The sequence below is a fragment of the Diceros bicornis genome, chromosome 19 (assembly GCF_020826845.1).
Source record: "Diceros bicornis minor isolate mBicDic1 chromosome 19, mDicBic1.mat.cur, whole genome shotgun sequence".
NCBI classification, from domain to species: Eukaryota; Metazoa; Chordata; class Mammalia; order Perissodactyla; family Rhinocerotidae; genus Diceros; species Diceros bicornis.
This window is the reverse complement of record NC_080758.1, coordinates 49,861,581-49,868,688: the sequence shown is the minus strand read 5'-3', so window position 1 is coordinate 49,868,688 and position 7,108 is coordinate 49,861,581.

The window sequence follows — 7,108 nt, the reverse complement described above, 5'->3', positions numbered from 1 at the left end:
CGGGGAGGGGAGGCTGTCGGTGGTGCCTGGGCTGGGAGCTGGGGGCCTGCAGCTGGCGGGAGCTGCTGCTGGAAACACCAAGGAGAAGGCGTCAGCTGGCAACAGCCGTGCTGGCATAATATACCTCTGGGGGGTGAAGAAATGAACAGATCCCTACTGGCCTGTTGGCCGTGTCTTCCCCATCTATAACCTTGTCCCAGGGAAGCGTTTCTGATTCTGCTTACCTCCCCGTTGCTGGAGCTTTCTCTCCTATTTGAGCTTCTCAGGTCCCAAGCCAGGCTCCATTGAGGAGAGTTCCATCTACTCTGTGTTTAGAGCCTGGCATGGTAACAGTGAGGGAGCTCCCAAGAACTCATAAGTTTGGAAATTAATATTTCTCTTTCCAGGATAAAATACAGATCAGCACAAAGAGGATCATACCTGAAATCTGTACAATAAAATTCCAAACAGAAAGTCAGACTCTCGGGCCTACAAGACCTGAGAGTCACCTGACTAACTGTTCAAATGTTGGAGACAAAATTGTGTGCTTGAACTGAGGGGCCCTTTCTAAACATATGTAGAACACAGACACCAAAATGGAAAAGAATAATAAATTTCGACACACATTTTGTATAGCATAGCATACGCACACAAAGTCAAGAGATGAATGGGAACACAGGATAAGTTATTTGGAAGATACCTGGCAAAAGGCTAAATTCCCTTTTATGGAAAAAGCTCTTTAAAATCCAAAAGACAAAGATAATTTCCTCCATCGTCTTGGCTCAAAGTGAGCCAAAAATTCGAGCAGACAATACACCCAAAAGGAATCCGTTTCCCTTCTTGGCCACACTTCAATTGTTTGAAGACTGTTGACCTGTGGTGAGGCCTCTCTCCAACTGCCCCCACTGATCCACCTTCTACCTGGCATCTGGCGTCCAGGGGAAGTTGCACAACACAGAGCAGAGAGACACCCATATCCGTCCCTGTGAATTCACCGGTCTGGACCGGAAGCCCACATCTTCTCTTGAGGAGGGTGGTCCTGGTGAAAGTAAAAGGGACTCGGGGGAGGGCTTGCGGAATGCTGTGATGGGTGTGGACCACAGGTCTAAAGGGGAAACAGGAGGCTGGCCCCGTGGCATAGCGGTTAAGTGCGCACGCTCTGCTGCTGGCGGCCCAGGTTCGGATCCCGGGCGTGCACCGACACACCGCTTGTCAGGCCATGCTGTGGTGGTGTCCCATATAAAGTGGAGGAAGATGGGCACAGATGTCAGCCCAGGGCAAGTCTTCCTCACCAAAAAGAGGAGGATCGGCGTGGATGTTAGCTCAGGGCTGATCTTCCTCACATGCACACACACTAAATAAAAATAAATAAATAAATAAAGGGGAAACGGCTCCATCAGGGCTGAGTCCAGGGCTGTCCTCAGGCCTCCACTGATGGAGTGAGGATGGGAGAGCCCTCCATGTCCTCTCAGCAAGGCCCCACTCCTCCCCCTACCAACACTCTCCCCACCAAGCATGCCTTATCTAATGTTAGGTCTTCAGCAACTACAGATACTGATTGTTCCAGATACTATTGACGCATAAGAAGCATTTCATTTTGCTCATGATTGAGGGAATGGAGATTTCACGAAGGGCACAGCAAGGTGCTTCTCACTCAAGGTGTCTCATGGGGTGTGGTCAGAGAGCAGCCGGGACGCAGCTGAGCTTACTGCTCATGGGTAGCTTGGTTCTTTAAACAGCTTTATTGATATATAATTCTCATACCATACAATTCACCCATCTGAGTGTACAGTTCAATGGCTGTTGTATATTCACAGAGTTTTACACCCAAAACCACAATCAGCTTTAGAATACTTTCATTACCCCAAAAAGAAACCCAGCACTCCTTAGCCATCACCCTCCAATCTCCCTGCCCCCTTCCAGCCCTAGGCAACCACTAATCTACTTTCCTTCTATATAGATTTACCTATGCTGGACGTTTTATATAAATGGAATCATGCTATATATGATCTTTGGTTCTGGCTTCTTTCATGTAGCATGTTTTCAAGGTTCATCGTATTATTGCATGTATTGCTACTTCATTTCTTTTTATTATTGAATAATATTCCATTGTACATGTATACCATGTCTCATTTATCCATTCATCAATTAGTGGACATTTGGGTTGTTTCCACTTTTGGCTATTCTGACTAATACTGCTATGATCATTCGTGTTCAAGCTTTTGTGTGGACATGTTTTTATTTCTCTTGGATATATACCTGAGAGTGGAATTACTGGGTTACATGGTAACTCTATGTTTAACTTTTTTTTTTTTTTTGTGAGGAAGATCAGCCCCGAGCTGACATCTGATGCCAATCCTCCACTTTTTTTTGCTGAGGAAGACCGGCCCTGAGCCAACATCCATGCCCATCTTCCTCTACTTTAGATGGGACGCTGCCACGGCATGGCCCGACAAGCAGTGCGTCGGTGCACGCCCGGGATCCGAACTGGCGAACCCCGGGCCGCTGCAGTGGAGCACGTGCACTTAACCTCTTGCGCCACCGGGCCAGCCTCTATGTTTAACTTTTTGAGGAACTAGTAGATGGGTTTTCCAAAGTGGTTGCACCATTTTACATTCCCACCAGCAGTGTATGAGGGTTTCAATTTCTCTACATCCTCACCAACACTGGTTATTATCTGTCTTTTTGATTATAGCCATCCTAGTGGGTATGACATGAGACAAGCAGTAAGAATTTGACAAGTGTGATACAGAAAATTTTAATTTCCATAATATCAAAGTGCTCCCACAAGTAAATATTTTTAAAGACAAAAATCCAATAGGAAACTTGGAGAAAAGTCATAAACACACAAATCACAGAAAAAGAAATATAAATGTCTCTAATACATATGTGAAAATATGCTTAACCTCCTCAACAATAAAAATTCAAATTAGCCCAACAATGAAATGTCACTATTCTCCTACACATTGGAAAAAAAATTAAACAACAAGACAATGCCCAGTTGATAAGGTGCCTTCATCCGCATTGGCAGAGGGGGACTCTAACAGTCCTTGTTAACGGCAATTTAGCAGTCTCTGTGAAACATTAAAAGTTACATATTCCTCAACACAGTGTTCCACATCTAGCCTTTTATCCCACAGAAATATTTGCCACGTGCACAAAACTGACTGAAAAATTATTCACTGCAACACAGTTTCTAATAGTAAAAGAAAAAAAAAAGGAAATGAGGGAAACAGCCCAAATATGTATCAATAGTTGACTATTAAATAAAATATGTACTATCCATGCAATGAGATCTAAAAAATTAACCAAAATATGTGTATGCACTGACAAGGAAAGACATCTGCTCTGTGTAAATGTTACAAGCAAGTTGTAAACCACTAAGCAGAGAAAGATCTGGATTTGTCAAGAATAAAGATAATTGTTGTGAATCTCAAATAAAAGGAAATTTGGAGATTTTGAACCATTCACAGGCTTGTGTCTGAGGGATGGAATTACACAGGAATGTCATTTTCTAAGTTAGTTATTTCTGTAATGCTCTATCTCTTAATAAATAGAATAACTTTTATTAAAATTTCCAAGTTTCATAGTAAACATTAAATGTAGAGAAGACCTTAAGATGATGAAAAGCAAGTGCCCACCCACCCTCTATGTCTCAGGTCCATTCCCCGGGACTCATAAAATATATTGTGAGTCCTTGGTACAAAAGCTGATGATTTAGTTCACACACCAGCTCTTTACCTTCCCCCTTCTTCTCACTGTTGGGAGGGGCAGGTGGATGGATGGATAGATAGATGATTGATAGATAGATAGATAGATAGATAGATAGATAGATAGATAGATGATAGATAGATAGATGATAGATAGATAGATATTCTACTATTTGCTTTTATAAATTTACAAAATGTAAACAAACCCCTCCTCTGATTCACCAACTTCCAGGAGTTCTGTTGGACTTCTCTCTGTAGGATGAGGATGTTAGGAGCCCTGCCTTTTCCGTCACCTCCTCTAGCTCCACGGCCCACCACCTGTTGTCCATATCCTAATTTGTCCCTCCTCCCACAACTATGCTTTGCCTATTGGATCATCTAAGAAGTTGAAAACCAAACAACAGATGCTTAAACGTAGGCGTCTAGAGGACTGGCATTGTAAGTTTCTAATTTTTTAAACGTGATTCTCTGTATGATGGCAGATGATCGATTGAAGTACGGCTATTGGAACAGTTGAAAAAGGCTACTGAAGTATTGCAGTTGTGAGAAGGTGGCTGCTGCTAGGGTCTAAGCAGACGAGGGGAAAGCAAGTCAAGCGTGGAGCTATGAGCTAGTTGAGCTAACCAGACCTGGAGAAAGAGGGGTCAAGAGTCAAAGGTGACCCCAGATACTAAGTGGCGTAAGCAGCAGGTGGTGGTGGTATGTGCTGGGGTGGGGAATGGAGGAGAAGCAGGTTTGGGCAGGAAATGTGAAGAGTTGAATTTGGAGCAAGTGGAGTGTCAGGTACCTGCAAGATACAGCTGTCTCAGGTAATCCTCACCTGAACCCCCCTTGCCAATCAATCACTTGCTCACTACTCCATTTTATATTCTATTGGCACTTATGAATACTGGAAATAGTCTTCTTTATCTGCTCATTGGTCTGTTGTCTGACCCCTACCCTGCCCCCTATGATATTAACAGGACCTTTCCACCTGTGATGGCTGAATAATGTCCCGTAATTGATTTAGTCTAGCCCCTATTCTGAACACATGTCATTTGCATCATTTGCCATTATTATCAACAATATAATGAGGTCATTCTCTGCATACCTCTTTGTACATACCCAATTTCTTGCTCAAATGTTATTTTCTCAAAAAATCACAGTCAACATGCATGAAAATGTAACAAGCCACATCTCCCCCAATCCTTTAAAAGAGTTTGTTCATTTGTGTGTGTGTGTGTGTATGTGAGAGAGAGACAGAGACAGAGACAGAGACAGAGACAGAGACAGAGAGAAACAGAGAGAGAGAGGGGGGCAGAGACAGAGAATACATAAGCAGTGTATATAATTCATTAAACTCCCAAAACAAGAAGCAAAGATTCTGTACATGGACTTCATGATTGATATATGTCTCGTCTTGATTTGTTTGATTGGCTCCCTTCAGGTTTTGGTTCCCTTTTTTTATATGGATTGCAATTCCTGTTTCTGTTATTCCTTGAATTCTTGTGTTAGTCATAATATTCAAACTAATTACTGTTTTCTTTACTCAGTGTTGTAAGACTGGCATGCAGGCTAGAGTAATGATTGCTCAGTGACTTGAGATGGTCAATCTTACAACCCTGGACGAACTTCCTTTTCTGATAAAGACTATGCCTAAGAACTCATTTTAAAACTAAACTTTTCAAATATTGAATTATCATCATCGTTAACTGTACCCGTCCTGTAATTGTAAAAATGTAAGCATAATGAATCATGTAAAAGCACATGCACAATGTTTGTGCAACAACCTAAAATTAACTGAAAAACCTATGAAATGCTTCCTCTGTTAATATATATATACCTCTATGCTTGTCCATTATATCCAACTATTTCCCTCCAATGTCAATAACAGGGCAAATCAATAAAATAAAAGCCTAGCACCAAGGGACATGATGAACCTGGGGCAGGCAGCAACCACCCTGACACCGAGGGACGATATTTTGATCACCAATGCTTTCTGTCAAAAGATTATCAATCAAAAGGGGGAAAATGATGAATAAGTGACAAGCAATAGGATATATTAGAGTATATGAGGAAGCCATTTGGTTTAAAACTAATTTGGCCTGACCTTGTTTTTCCAGAAAGGCCTGACATGGCCTGTTGAGCATGCATTGTACATCTGCTTTAAACATTTACAATGTCCCAAAGACAAGAATGATGCTCTTAAAGATAGGAATGTAACCTCCCCCCGTATCAGCATTCTTTAAGGATAAGCATCTCTTCCCAGTAACTAAGGATTAATTACCAACCTGCTGTGCTCACCTTGAGACCACTGACCTGCTGTACCAGCAAAGCAACCACATGATTGTTGTGAAAGGGATATTCCTGTTATATGTGAGGTGTGATTTTTGTTCCAAGACAGTATATAACCACTCTGTAAACCCCAATTCTTTGGAGTGCTTCCTTGCTTCGTCAAGGTACTCTCTCAGGCTATATGGTCCTTAGGTTTGGCTCATAATAAACTCACCTCAATTTTGACTTATAGATTGATTATGGATTATTTGAGTCAATAGTGCACATGTTTGTGTGTGTGTGTGTGTGTGTGTGAGAGAGACAGACAGAGAGAGAATACATGAGGAGTGTATATAATTCATTAAACTCCTAAAACCAAGAAGTGGAGATCTATACATGGACTTAATGAGTGACATGTATCTCACTCCCATGTAAAGGCGAGTGGAGGTGAAAGGGATGTAGAGAGGAAATGAGAGAAGAGAAAAAATGACAAACAGGGAGGAAAGCGTGAGCCAAATGGGAAGAAAGTAGGATCGAGAGGCTGGCTTTGAGGCCTAGGCGAGGGGTCCAGTGAAGCCCGGGAGCTCTGTAGGGGAGGACAGCGGACAAAGGACCAACCCACTAGCAGCTCCTTCCCTCCCCTCCCACATCCTGTACCTTCCAAGGCTTTGGACGTTCCTGTCCCCTTGCTCAGGGTGGAGAGGCTGGCCTTTGCTCTTTCTCCTCCTCATCTGCCTCCCCTGAGCCCACAGTCAATTCCCAGTCACAGGCCAGAGCCTCCAGAGACCTTGGTCCTCATCCCGCAAACCTGCCCTGAGCGGTGGCAGGCTCCTCTGGGTGCCTCCCCTTCTAGCCTTCCTGGCTAGGGGCGCGTGCTTCTCACTCACTGTGAGAGGTGTCTGCCAAGACGCCCACTATCACTGGGGATGCATTGGTGCCACCTGGTGGTTCTGTCGACTTTTGCTCTCTCTATTTTGAGGCATATATATAATTTTAGGTGCATTTGGGTTGAGAATTATTACATCTTCAGAATGAATCACCCCTATGACATTAAGTAGTGGCTTTATTTAATATTTCAAAAGATATTTCCTGAGGCCTCTTGCACGGCCAGCACTGTTGTAAACATGGTGGTCAGGCTGGGCTTCTGCAGAGAGTGGAAGGTGATG